The 14,385-nt window shown below is 44.3% G+C and overlaps 1 protein-coding gene across 2 annotated transcripts in view; it reads right to left on the bottom strand.

Moving 5' to 3' along the window:
• TSPAN14 (tetraspanin 14) overlaps positions 1–14,008 on the bottom strand; it is a 45,492-nt gene extending 31,484 nt beyond the window's left edge. Inside the window, exon 1 of one of the 2 annotated variants that reach the window (XM_083740520.1) lies at positions 13,547–14,008. The gene's annotated coding sequence lies outside the window, so the exon portion shown is untranslated. Of the gene's footprint in view, positions 1–9,099; positions 9,236–13,546 lie in introns of those variants that run through there. The other variant, XM_083740521.1, reaches the window with a different exon arrangement.
• Positions 14,009–14,385: the final 377 nt, after the last annotated feature.

Genomic DNA, 14,385 nt, shown 5'->3' with positions numbered 1-14,385 from the left:
CTGCCTATGACCCCCCCCCCCCCAATTTAGCCCTCAGATTCTACTCTTAGGAAATTGGAAAGCATACATATCAGACTGGATGATAAATCTCTCAGATCTCAGTTGAACAGATGTCAATTGTGGTTACTTAGTTGTGAAGGATTTGCGTGAAGGATTTGCTGTACAGTGGTACCTCGGGTTACAGACACTTCAGGTTACATACGCTTCAGGTTACAGACTCTGCTAACCCAGAAATAGTACCTTGGGTTAAGAACTTTGCTTCAGGATGAGAACAGAAATTGTGCTTGGGCAGTGCGGCGGCAGCAGGAGGCCCCATTAGCTAAAGTGGTGCTTCAGGTTAAGAACAGTTTCATGTTAAGAACGGACCTCCGGAACAAATTAAGTACTTAACCTGAGGTACCACTGTATTCATATTTTCTTTCTGTCTTAATTCCCATCCTATAGAAGGGAGTTCAAAAGTTACAGAGTAAAAGCAGTTAAGGATTCTTCTAGCAGATTAACTATCTAGCCATGAATGGGCCACTTTTTCACAATCTCTAAGGTAGGAGATGTGTTGGCAGACCTTTGGAAGGTAAGATGTGTGCAAGGAGGAAAAAGAATTGGAAAAGGTGGGACAAGAACTAGATGTGAGGAACATCACATCATAATGTTCAGCTGCTCAGGGTTTACAAGGACGTAATTTATGTGTGTCCCCCCCCCCCATTTCTTTTTTGGTATCTTGAACGGTTTAACGGATTTATTCTGAAGAACAAAAAATGCACACTTTAGCAAAATTGCAGAAAATGTGACGCATGACTTGTCCGCTGTACCCAACACGTACACTATGTTTACCAAACCCGTATTTCAAACAGGACCTATGTCGTGTTCCAACATTCTCCACCCAGCACCCAACCCACAAAGGCAGAAAAGGAAGCTAACATTAAAAACAGGCAAACTTTGGGCAAGCTGCATGTCAGCCAAAACAATAACAACAATAATTATGGGCTCTAAATCCTGCTTTTAAAAGAATCCAAATCTATACCCTATGAAGGCTTGTGTAAAATGTAAAGTGCAACTCTTCTTGCCCCAAGGCAGTTCCTTTTTCCGAGAGATTTGCAGGACACAGTTGAAGAATACGGTCTTCCTGTAACTCGGACACTACAGTGCCTCCCCTACTGAGGAACTGCTTTACAAAAGCACAGCGTCTGAAGGAATCAGATGCCAAGTGTGGAAAGCATACTCCAAAGCAGGGGTTGCCAACCTTTTTAATTTTAATTTTTAATTTTAAGGGAGTACCGGAAGCGTCAGTCCCAAGATGGCTGAGTTCAGGGTATGTGGCATAACCAAAATGGCTGCCATGGGGAGAGTGGCATAACACAACATTAGAGAGACAACCACCCCCAACGACCTTATGATTACCATGGGAAATCAGTTGGGTCTTGCTGGTCCTGGTTATGGAGATTTCACACAGACAGACACTGGTGCTGTTACTGTCTAGTAACAAGGAGCAATTCTTATTACCAGTAAAAATGTACAAGGCAGCCACACCACCCTCATTTCACAGAATTTGTTTAGATTAGAAGTTAACAGCACATTTTGCCCCATAATGTCTTATTTTCCCCTAGGAGGGCCAGAAACTTACTTTAAAAACGAAACAAAAAACCATAACTGAAATCTCAGTCTGGGGCATCTGCCCACTGGCCTTGCTGCAAAGCTTTCATGGATGCCATGAACCCTGCTCCAAAGGATTACTGAGTTAAGATAAGCTTTTCTGGGAGTTGGCGAACCATTAAGGCTCCTTTGCCCCGTTTCAGTGCATTGGAAAGCAAGTGGAGCTGTGATTATTTGAGTATTCTTGTGAGGCCCCAGTATATGGAAGAGGCTGCTTAGTAGGTAACTTCCAGGCCACTCTAGCTTAGCTTTGCCTTGTGTATGCCTGTTAACTTTCTTATTCTACTTGATGTGCCTTCTTCCTACAATCAAACCCTTTCCATAAGCTTTGTCTTGCTTGCCTGCTATGGCCTTTTTCCTGACACCTCCCCTAAGGGCTTTTCATATCCTGAACCAACCCAAACTTCCTTGTTGGATCCCAAAGAGTTAAAATGCTTACACTAGGGTGAATCTGTATTCCTAACAGGAGGAATTCAGAAATCAGTGTTGTTACTCACCATCCCCCACTCCTGCCTTTCTGAACTAAGAGATATATTTGTTTGCACAAAAAATTGCACACATATGTGCTAACTTACGAAGCACCCCCTACAACTTTTTGCAAAACAAAAGCAGCTTTGGACATGGCAGATTTGAGGGGAGAAGTGATGGGGGTGTGTGCTTAAAATCCATTTCCTGGTTGCTGCTTGGGCTCTCCAAATTTTGCTCCCCAAGCTGCTTCCTAACACAACCCAAGAGGCTCCAGACACATGTTTGGGAGAGTACAAGAGTTTAGATCCCGGAAGGAGGACAAATAGTTGGAGGGGTGGGGCACCATTTGAAGTTGAAAACTAAGCTTGCCAGGAAATGCTTAAGCAACCCCTCTAAACCACTTCTCTGTTCACATTCACCCCTTTTCAAAAGCAGCTTGACTCACAGGGGTCAGCAAACTTTTTCAGCAGGGGGCTGGTCCACTGTCCCTCAGACCTTGTGGGGAGCCAGACTATTATGGGGGGGCGGGGAATGAGTGAATTTCTATGCCCCACAAATAACCCAGAGATGCATTTTAAATAAAAGCACACATTCTACTCATGTAAAAACACGCTGATTCCCAGACCATCTGTGGGTCGGATTTAGAAGGCGATTGGGCCACATCCGGCCCCCAGGCTTTAGTTTGCCTACCCATGAGCTAGAGTTTAGCAAAAAAAGAGAAGAGAAATAAGTTGTTGGAAATGTGTTCTAAGCATTTTGGCTAGGGGCTGGGGAGTGGTTGTAGTGTATTCATTTAGGCAGGAAAAGAGCAAATCTTCCCGATTGTCAGGACATTAACATCTCACTTTTTTAAAAAAAACCACCATCACCACTTGGCAGGGTAATGCGGGTGGAACAATGTGGTGGAATGCACACTGTAGTTTGGCAATTTGGTAAAAAAGAAAAAAGGGGGGATCTGTAATCACCCTCCAACCTTTAGCTTGTTTGTGTCGTGCTTCCCCAGCTACATTCCAGATTTCCAGAAACCAACAGACTATTCAGCGTCCTTTCAAATAAAGACTTACTTTGCATGCACATAACTCATTATTGTTTGCATATTACCATGCATGCTGGTGGCGTTTAGTAGCGTTTCAAAAGCAACCATTTGTTTCGCCTATTTGTTCCATGAATGTACATTCCAAATGCCAATTCCAACTCGCACGCTGGTCTAGTTGCGTGGGTGGGTGACATTCATAAAAGGGACACTTCTTTCTTACCAAGCCCATATTTTCTCAGTGTGGCAGTTTCTCCCTTCCCCTCTGGATGGATCACACTATGTTTCTCAAGAATTCACTCCCCAGCCACCTCTAAAGCTTCATTAATAATAATAAAAATGCCTATGAAAAGACCCTGCTTTGCATATGACTGACAAAGATTGGAAATAATTTACTGGCCAGCGAGGCAGCTTAGGGTTTCTAGATGCCTTTATTTCAACTTAAATCTGAGCTAGTCTCAGAAAACAAGACACACTTTAGAGAAACTTCAATAGTGTGTAGGAACCTACATCGGAACTGAAGAGCAGTGACGACGTCCATACTGCAATTTTCGGCCAAAAATGCAGAAAAGAATTCAAGATGTATGAAAAGTTACTGTTCTTCATTGTATTATTTAGGGAAAAAGGCTTTCCAACAAACACACACACACACACACACTCTTTTTCTCTCAACTAGGATGGGGGTCATGAGAAAGCTTCACCCATTGTGAGATGACTCCTTCACTGAGAATGTAGACAACTTCTCTCAAAACGCTTTTATGTCGCAGGCCTTGTCTAAAAAATAATAATGAATTGTTTGGCAGCTCTTGGGAGCCCTTTGAAAGACCTTACAAAAGTTACCCCCGAAATGACACGGCAAGAATGTGCTCAGAACAAAACAAAAAAACCCTTCAAATCTTCAAAGATGCAGCCACTCATCTGAGGCATAAAAAAAGCAGCCTCTGGCCTAACCAGGGGATGCCACACCTGTTGAGAGAGGAAGCGAAACTAAGCCTGGGAGAACAGATGTGGCGGAAAGGGAGGTTTGATTCTGACACGTTTCAGTGGCCTAGAATGATATTGCCCACTTTGCTAAGGGCCTAAATGTTACTGTGCAGACCTGCAAAAATCTCATTATGAGTTTTAGCACCCACTGGAAAGACCAAAACACATATTTGCATCTTCATCTAACCCTTCCTTCCTTCTACTTCATAAAGCCACAGTCCTATGCATGCGTACCTCCCAGTAAGTCCTGCTGAACTCAGTTGGTACTTACATCCTCCATATAACCACACCACATATCCCCACAACACACACTTTGTTCCTGTGTCCCCACCCCCACCTTGCAAAACCAGGATTGGTCCCCTGAGCCCTACCTCCTCCTTGTGTTGTTGCTATGACAGCTGCTCCTCATCAGCCACACAGTCTTGCAAGTGAGCAGACACAGCTGGCCAGAAGACATCCTGCACCATCACCCTTCCATGCCCAATAGCCATGAGCGCACACCTTGGCTCCCCTCCAACTGATGTGGAAGGAGAGGCAGCCCAGAGAAGTTGGAGAGAAGGAATAAGAGGAAGAGGAACAAAGCAGAACAGCTGCAATAGTGTGGTGGGGCATCAGCAAACTCACTTTTGTTTGGCTTTTGTACGAGTAAAAAAATAATCTTCCAGTTCTGAAAGATGCCCCAAATCTGCTGCCTGAAGCAGCTCAGCTTTCCGCATAGTCAGCCCGGTCCTGACTCTTAAACCAGTCTTCCCCAACAGGGGGTTGGACTAGATGACCCTTAGGTTCCCTTCCAACTCTACAATTCTATGCTCATGCAAAAGCATCCCATAAAAGATTCCACTACAACAACCCATCTGTGTGTTTTTTGATCCTGAACAGTGGTGCAGCAATCAAAAGCTGCTGTCACATTTGCAAAGCTAAGCAGGGTCTGGGGTGGTTTCAAATTGGATGGGGAACCATGTGTCAAGATTCCTGCATTGCAGAGGGTTGGCTAGATGACCGTCAAGAGTCCCTTCCAATTCTACAATTCTTCATTTAAAAAACCTATACCTTGGAGGCAGTTTCCAGTAATGAAAACCCAAAACAGATACACACACACACACACACACACACACACAGACAGACACTACTACTACTACTACTACTACTACTACTCCTCCTCCTCTAAATTATCCATCACTTTTACATACTTTCTCCAAGGGTGTTGGGGACTGTGCTATTTTTTTCTCACAATTACCTGTGAGAGAGATTAGGCTGAGGAATAGTGAATTGCCCCTGGACCTCCCAGAGAGCTTCAAGGTCAAAACAAAGGCTTGAACCCAGGTCTGCCTGTTCCAAATCCAACCCTCCACCCACTACATCGCGTTGTCCATCATGTGACCAACAGGAGCAGCAGTTGAAAGTCAGGCTAGCTGGGAACCTTTTTTCCCATTGTGCATTTTCCCTCCGGAGGTTCCTTTCATTCGCCTATGTCTCAGCCGTGACCTGTCTGAACTCTATTGTACAGAGTAGAATGCCCAGAGAATGCTTGGGATTATAGCTAGGAGCATTGCTGCGGCAAGGCAATCAGTCATTGATGCTACTACAGAGAAGGCTAAAGTTCAGGATCCCCTAGCACCAAGCACATAAACCAAGACGCTTTCTTATTTACGTTTGCCCAGCTCAGGCGTTTTTCAAACGGGAGATGGGAAGACAGGACCAGTTCCACCACGAAGCAACCTCAAGCAGTTTGTTAGAGCCAAAGGACATCACTGGTTAAACCTGCTGCAGCCGACGACGACAGAATAAAATTTCTCATTCTAGTTCTGGCTTGACAGGCGCAACATTTCTGCTCACGATCAAGTGGGAGCAAAGGAAAGATGGAGGGCTGATTTTACAGAAAAGCAAGGAAGAGTCACGCAACGGGCTCTACTCAAGGAAGGGGAGAAGATTCCAGTCTCATGCGCCAGACACAGAAACCTGAACAGCAGCTGACTCCAAGTCTGCTACCAACCATCTTCGGCCTCTTGTCTGTCCTGATGCAAAAAAACGAGCACAAGTGGTCCTTTTGTAAGCTAAAGAGAGGTGGACAATGGCACTATAGTTACAGAAACCAGTAAAAGCACATTTCTTCTGCCAGAAATCTGGAAAGTGCTGCTTGCAACCAGCGGTGGCTGGTGTTAATTTTTTCACGTTTAGAAATGCGTTGTTTCATAAAATTAATTAGTAACATGGTGGATGAACACAGTACAAATAAACTGGGCAATTGGAATAGTGACTAGTCAAAGCTGAAAGCCAAGCTGTAATTAACTACCCCAGGAAGCAGATAGATATTTACATGTACAGTTCTTCATGCATGTGAAAATGAATACCCTGATAGCTTTAAGAGCTTTTCTTCTTCTTTTGTCTTAAAATCTAAACAATGTAAGGGAAGTGTGTGTTACTGTGTTTTTATCAATTCTCTATTTTATATGTAAACCATATAAAAAGTCATGTTAAAGAAAAGGGTGGGGTAATACTACTACTACAAATTATTATTATTATTATTATTATTATTATTATTATTATTATTATTATTCTGCTACTTCTACTATTATATGTCATTTGAAATATTGACCAGTATTCCAATAAAAATATTTTCAAGTATAGTTTGAATTTGTTTGAGGATTTAAACACCACAGCCACAGCAATTCTTTTTTGTTGCTTGGTGGGTGGGGAGGTGAAAGCCATGGCTGAGCTATCAATTCCGCATTTATTTCTCCTTCCACTGCAGCAAACAGGAGATCCACTATATCACCTCTTGGGGTGGTGTAGCTTGAGGACTCCTTTTGGGGGCGTCTGGGGAAATGGGGCAAGTTAAGGTCCTGTGTGGTGCTGTGGGTTAAACCACAAAGCCTATGACTTGCTGATCAGAAGGTCAGCGGTTCGAATCCCTGCGACGGGGTGAGCTCCTGTTGCTCGGTCCCTGCTCCTGCCAACCTAGCAGTTCAAAAGCACGTCAAAGTGCAAGTAGATAAATAGGTACCGCTCCGGCGGGAAGGTAAACGGCGTTTCCGTGCGATGCTCTGGTTCACCAGAAGCGGCTTAGTCATGCTGGCCCCATGACCCAGAAGTTGAACGCCGGCTCCCTCGGCCTATAGAGCAAGATGAGTGCCACAACCCCAGAGTCGGCCACGACTGGACCTAATGGTCCGGGGTCCCTTTACCTTTACGGTCCTATAGATCCTTGGCTGCCTCTGACACATCCCTCCCCACCCCACATGCTACTGGCAAAATGTACTGGTGGCGGCCTACCTATGCCAGCCAAGTGTTCAGGTGGCCTCTGGTGGCATAAGTGCTCTCTGACTGATGGGCTTTCCTGTCTGGTGGTCACTATATACCTGCATTCTATGGCTTCCCACCTGCCCTTAAGTCATCTTTAGGACTGCAGCCAGAGTTAGAAACTCAGATATATAATATAATTCCCAAATGGGACCTTAAACCTAGGTTGTGATCGCCACAATGGGATGTCTAGGTGGCATTTGTGTGGTCTTTTTTTGTAATTGAGTTTATCATCATCATTTTCATTTATATACTGCTTTATATTTTAAAGTACAAATCTCAAAGGGGTTTACAACATATCAAAACATCAAGCAAGCCAATCCAGAATAAAACAGAAGCAAGCTTCGGGAAAATATGTCCTATCCTTCTCATTATGGTTTCCCCAGACACTAACCTGGCGTCCAGAGATCTCCACGTGGTCGCAATTGGACCCGCATTAGTTGCAAAACGCGCCTAGCTAATTTCTAACACTGCCTGTATGCACTTTATTGACTTTCCTCCCCTGCAAACATATAATTCATTTCAGCTACTTTTGCCTTCTTGAAAATCATTTCAGAAATTTATACAAATTTTTAATTTAAAAACCTACATTATTATTATTATTATTATTATTCATTTTATTTATTAAATGTGATGTCACTTGAAGGTGCTAAATCAGATTTCTAGTGATGCAGGGCACTGAGAATTCTTCCAGATTCATGAAGCGATCCAAACTTTTCCAAAAAACCCACATTTCTATTTAGAAGTCTTTGTGTGGGATTTTACTTGAGGATTTTAGTTGTTTGTGTCTTTTTAGTACCTTTTCTATTGTCCAGCGCAAAGGACAGGATACAAATGTGACAGACGCTCTGAAGGCTCGACAGAAAAGGAAAGCTTATAAATAGCAGAAAGAAATGAAGTATAAACACAGTTTTTTGAGGTTGCTGAGGGAAAGAGGAGGACATTCTTTGTGGACGCTATTCTCCTATTTCCTCATTCTTGTATCTTTTGATTATAGTCGGCAGAAGTATATCCAGCTTCCTCTGTTCCTTCCTTTGCTAGCGTCTCCCAATAAATAAGGCGACCATCTGGCCACCTTCTTTAAACTAAGCTTGCAAATTCATTATTGATCCTTAAAACCCTGAAGAAGAAGGGGAAAAAATATATATGGGAGATTGTTCAAACAAGAACTCTCAAAAACAGTCATTCTATAATCAAATAAAATATCCATGAAACAGTTGGGCAGGGGGGAGTCAGGCCATTACAAAGAACTAGATCCAAGCCAAAAAATTCTCAGAAGACAAGAGAGATCCCATCCCCCTCACTCCAGAAAAAGTCCACTTTGCGTATTTTTTTGCTGAATATTCTCCACCATTTTTGGTGGCAGCCCCTATTTTTCCTCTACGATGCCGTGCATTGCTACTGCTGAAGAATGCAAAATGGAGGTCCCGTTGCCCAAACTTGCTGCTGCAGCAGCTCCCCACCCCCCAAAAAAAGGAGGGGAAAGAAGGAGCTGTACTATTGATACTGCTGAGGAACTGTTGGATTCAACTGCTTCTCCCTGATGAAATTCAGTGTAACAGCGTTCCAAATTCTCTGGCCGCAAAAAAAAGGCTAAAGAATTTCAAGAAGCGTTTTACATGCAGAACTGTAACAAAACAAAACAAAACAAAACAAAAACCCACCCTGGTTGTTTTCATAAGCATCCCCAAAGACAATGTTTGGCAGACTCCCTTCAGGAAGCTGTTTCACGAGAACGTTGCCGTGACAGAGACAGAGCAGTTCTGGGACACCATCTTCAGTCCGATTTCCAGAAGTAATTCGTGCTGTAATAAATGTGTCAGTCTTTTAAGGAAGCCGTTAGCCTTTTTGTTTCCTCTGGAAGCAATGGCAAAGCTCCACCAGGAGATCAAGATGTTAACACTTCTTGCAGAGATTCAACAACTTTGGTGGTGGTGGTGTGGTTTTTAAAAGGCTTCTCCCACACAACCCGCCATATTTGTTTGAAACTGAACTTCAAAGACTAGGTAGTGGGCAAATGTAAATATATGTAAACTGATGAATAGTTTGCATTACCGCTCATTCACTTGAAGAAACAATTTGTAAAGGTGGTTTCCATTTAGACAACCTTTTTGCATCTTACTAGAACTGGTCACCATATCTCTGGCCAGGAAAAGAATTGGTGTTACCAACCTCTTAACACTGGTTATGAAATAGGGAGCCGACAACCTCTTCTACAAGGCACAGATCTCCCTCTTTTTGTCCACTATAAGCCACTGTTTAGTGTTACTCTGCATCTGCACTAACCAGGGGGAATCTTGGTTACCATTAGCCTCTTAACTCATTTAAACTCTTGGTGTTAAATCTGGGTTTGCAAACCCAGCTTAGCATGAACCATGGTTAGTGTCAATGCAGATCCAATGATAAGCCACATTTAAAAGCCACTGGTGGAGAGGGTGAGGATTTGGAGAGGAATCATGAGCAAACAGTTCACTAAGAGATCTTAAGTGGGATCATATATAAAAGTTCTGAAGAATTATCGTTATGATTTTAATATCATATGCTTTCAAGGTAGCAGCTTCTGTACCAAACCTTTAGATCATACTCTTCCCCACTATACACTGCCTACCAGAAAAATATCCTTCAGTAATGCCAGTAGCTTCTTTTTCTCCAGACCAGAACCGTAGCTAGGTGATCTTGCACCCCTGGCTGAACCGTCCAGATTGTACCCCCTAGCCATGGACAAATGAGCTCTTCTTTCTGCCGCTCCTCCAACCACCCCCTCCAGCCATTTGATTCACCCTCTATTTAAAACCATTTCTTATGAGGCAATAATCAACATTTATATTTATGGCCATATTTTTAAGCCGATTTTGTGGAGGGACCCCCATCGCCTGCGCCCCTGTGGGGGCCCACCTCACCACCCCTTAGCTACAGCCCTGCTCAAGACACCAAGTACTTGCCTGCAGTCATTTTTGCAGTGCTGAGAAACACAAAGCAAAAGCTGGGGGCAGAAACATTCTTGACCCTTCAATGAGACCGTGTGTCAAATGCTCACTCTGTCTCACACATTTGAATGACCCATACATTTTGATCCCAAAGTCATCAAGAAGCACAGTCTCAATAAGAGGAAGCCAATACTCATTAGCTTGGTTCAGGTGCACATATCTTGGCTGACTAACCCTCTAACTATTTGGAGTTTAAGATCCTGACTTGTTGTGATCCTAATAACCACAGTTTCCTGGTTGGGATGTAACAACAAACAATGGTTAATCTAAGAATTCCTAGATTTAGTTGCATCACAATAGGCCCCCCTTGGGTGTTCTCCATGTGACACACTCTCAACAAGGCCTCCTCTGATTGTCTTAGAAGCAGAAAGACGTACGAGAGATAAGAAAATCCCAAAGGTATGCAGGTTCCAGACCATATAGACCATAAACATAATAGCCAGCAGGCTAAAAATTGTGCATGATAGCAAAATTTACAAGTACTTTCCACACAATCCCATCGTGCTGTGGAAACAGAGCTAAGAGGCATAGCCTTGAACTTTTGTCACCCAACTGAAAGCCACCATGTGCGGAACAGTGACACATTATGGAAACCACTCTCTGACTCTCCTCTATGGCACTATCTGTGAGGAATTGGTTACTGAACAAAAAGCAGTGTTCACTGTGTGACCATCCTATGGCACTGGGACCGCACAAATGTGCAGTCATTCGCTTGACTTCAGGTCTCAATGTCCTCTCCACATCAACTGCTAAGAGCTTGGCGCATGGATGTAAAGATTCACAGTGTAAGCGAGGAAACTGAGGATTGCTGCAGGGAACCCATCTTCAGTGGTGCTCCTGTCATTACACCAATACAGGATTTGGCCCTTGGCTAGCTTCCAGGTCTAGAACTACAACAGGTCCTCCTTCCAAGCCACCACAGATTGCAGGTGTGATCCCTGTATGGGACAGCTGCACATTCAGGTTGGACGAGATGATCCTCAGGCTCTCGTCCAACTCTGTGATTCTATGTCTCTGATAGTACCACTCCACACCTACAATGTTTCACCCCTGTTCAAGGAAATAGGCTCTGTTTTTATTCAGAAATAAATTTAGCCTGCCAACTAACAAGAGGAATTTAAAATCAGAGCTGCTAACTGTGAAGTAACTGGAATGCTTGGTGACTCAATGGAAAGTACAAGGCAGGGAGGGTTTGTGTCTGAAGCATCAGCATATCAGTACCAGGTGAGACTTTGCCTTGCCTAGCAAATCCACAGGCAGGGCCACTCCCAAGAGTTGCGAGGTTTTATCATTTTGTGTCCAGGCAAAACTTTTCTGGGCAGTGCCACCTTTCTCACTTTGCACAGAGCACCCAAGAAATTCAGGTGACCCACAGTCCCATTTTCTGGTCTCCCAAGGATACCCTTTCCAGCAACGGTACCTTTTCCAAGGACCCAGCATATCTACAGGAACAACCAAACTGAGTGAGCACAATGTGGAAGAAGATAGTTTTCTATGTGCAAGAAGTTATTCTCTGTAAGTCTGCAAGTTTCCCTTTATAAGTCCCTAATCATCTCAAAAGAGTTAAAACTCGAAGAGTGGTTTAACACTGAATCCCTCTTCCCAGGGAACTCTGCAAATTGTAGCTCTTTAAAGGGAATAGGGGCAACTCTCAGCACCTTTAACAAACTACACTCCCCCATTCTTTGGGTGAACCCGTGTCTGTTAAAGTGATATGATCCTGCTTTAAATGTAAAGTTCAGACAGGGCCCAAGAAGCTAACCAGCCTAGTATCCAATTCTTCCTTCACCATGGACAACAGGGCAGCATCCTCTACCGCACAGGAGGGCAGGCCACATGAAACGCACACCTTTTCTTTCCATCCTCCCAATGTACTCCACCCTGCCTAACAGTAGGGCCGGCATGCAGTTAGCTGAAGACAGATAATATATTCAGCAATAGGAGTTATTCAGCTGGATGGTTTAGTTTTGAGCCTACTAAGTTGCCATCATCCTATGAACAACAACAAAAATGTTGGCACATTTGCAAATCTAAGCAGTACGGTTTCAAATTGAGTGGAGGACCACATTTTGAGATTCCTGCTTTCCAGGGGGTTAGACTAAATGTCCCTTTCCAAGTCTACAATTATATGATTCTATGAACCCCCATTTATTGGATGCAAAATGTCTCACCACTAGTATACTGTTAGTTTACTACTAGTTTTATCAGGAAAAAATATAGTATCGCATATCTAAACTTTTCACCTGAAAACAAGTAACTAAGTAGTTCAGAAAGCCAAAAGGATGAGACAGGGTGTGGCAAATAAGTCATAATTTTCCTGTCAAATGAGCTACGCAAACACTCAATGGGAAGCCCGGAAATTGCTCTCAGGAAAAGGTTCAGCAGAACTGAATTCAGTTTGCATGGGAGGAGGGGGGAATACCTCTCAAAACAAGTTAAAGCTCCTCTTCCCCAAGTTTGCCGATTTAAATATTTCAAAGGAGGGAAACTTTAAAAAAAACAACACACACACACACTCATCTACCTTCCCCAATGGAGAATGAAAGAAACAAACCTCTGATAAATAGGATAGTTTATTAATATGTCAGGGAAAATATGTGTGCCTTCAACAGGAAAAGCACTTTAAGTTCATCAACCCTTGAGTTTCAGTCTTGTTTTTAATAACAGGAGCAGCCATGTGAAACTCAGAGGCCGATTGTTTTTAGATGCTTTCACCCGAAATCGAGTTAAATAAAGGTAGGGAAGAGAAACGACCCAGCTCCCAAAACCGATACAAAAATACACAAAATTCTGGTTTTGGTTGCTTTCGGAACTCGAAAGCGGAAAACTCTCTGCCCAAGCTGAACTTGCTATGGGCCTTCTGAAAGCCCTCCCCGTTTCCTGAAAGGCCCTGCTTACCAAGGGGGGGATATATGTAAATATATATATATTTGTCCACGTTCTGTGAGCAACTCGATCCCAGTGGGCAAGGCTCGCGCAAGAGGAGGCTTGGAGCGGAGAACAACAAAGCGAAAGACAACAGGGTCGAGAGACAAAACCAGCAGTTGAAGTTCTAGCAACAACAACCGGGTCGGGCAGCAGAGGCGAGCGCGAAGCTCAGGAGCGCACAGGAAACCAAACTTACCAAGTAGCAGGGAGCCTGGCAAGTTTCCACCAAGTTGTGGGGGGAGAACCCCGAAGTGCCTTCGAGGAAGAGACAAATTCAGCTCCTTTCGTGCTTTAAGCGTTCCATGAGTCCGCCTAAACGCCACCCAAGGAAAGCGAGCTTGGAGAGGAGCGAGGTGGGCGTCGGGGCTGCCCTCGTTGCGCGCTGGCTGTTCTTGGGCAGGACAGGAAATCTCATGCGCAAATCTCGCCTGGCCACGCCTGTTTTACAACCCGGCGCGCCCTCCCCCACCGGCGTTTCTTTCCTTTCTTTCTCTCTCTCTTTCCCTCCCTCTTCCCTAGTAAAAGGGAAGTGCGAGGCTGGAGACAGCGAGCTCCCTCTCCCTTCCTGCGCGCGGCATAACATCCGTCGAGCCGCGCCGCGTTTTGGGGAGCCTGGTCGCAGCCTTGCGCGGAGAAGCGCCCTGGTCGCGCGTCCCTCTTTCTGCAGAGGTGGGGGTCAGGGGTGGCAATTTGAATAAAATATTGAGGGGGCAGGTAAGCCCCGCCCAGCATAATCGATCACATGATGCCGCGTATTCACACTATTTGATTGGCAATGTTCGTCAACTGGGGAGGGGGGAACACCGTTAAATATTTTATGGGGGGGCAAAGACCCCTCGACCCCTAGGAGTTTCTATGGTGGGGGTGTATAAAAAAATGCATGGCCAGGCATTATTAGCTCAACCCTGGGGGGCCAGGTTTTGTAGGACTACAAGTCCCTTCATCCCTGACCACTGGTCCCCCTGCTTGCTAGGGTTGATGAGAGTTGTAGTCCCATAACATCTGGGGAGCCAAGGTTGACAAAGGTTAAGCTAA

The sequence above is a fragment of the Podarcis gaigeae genome, assembly GCF_964106915.1.
Source record: "Podarcis gaigeae genome assembly, chromosome: 5".
Classification (NCBI taxonomy): Eukaryota; Metazoa; Chordata; class Lepidosauria; order Squamata; family Lacertidae; genus Podarcis; species Podarcis gaigeae.
This window is presented reverse-complemented; position numbering and strand designations above follow the sequence as displayed.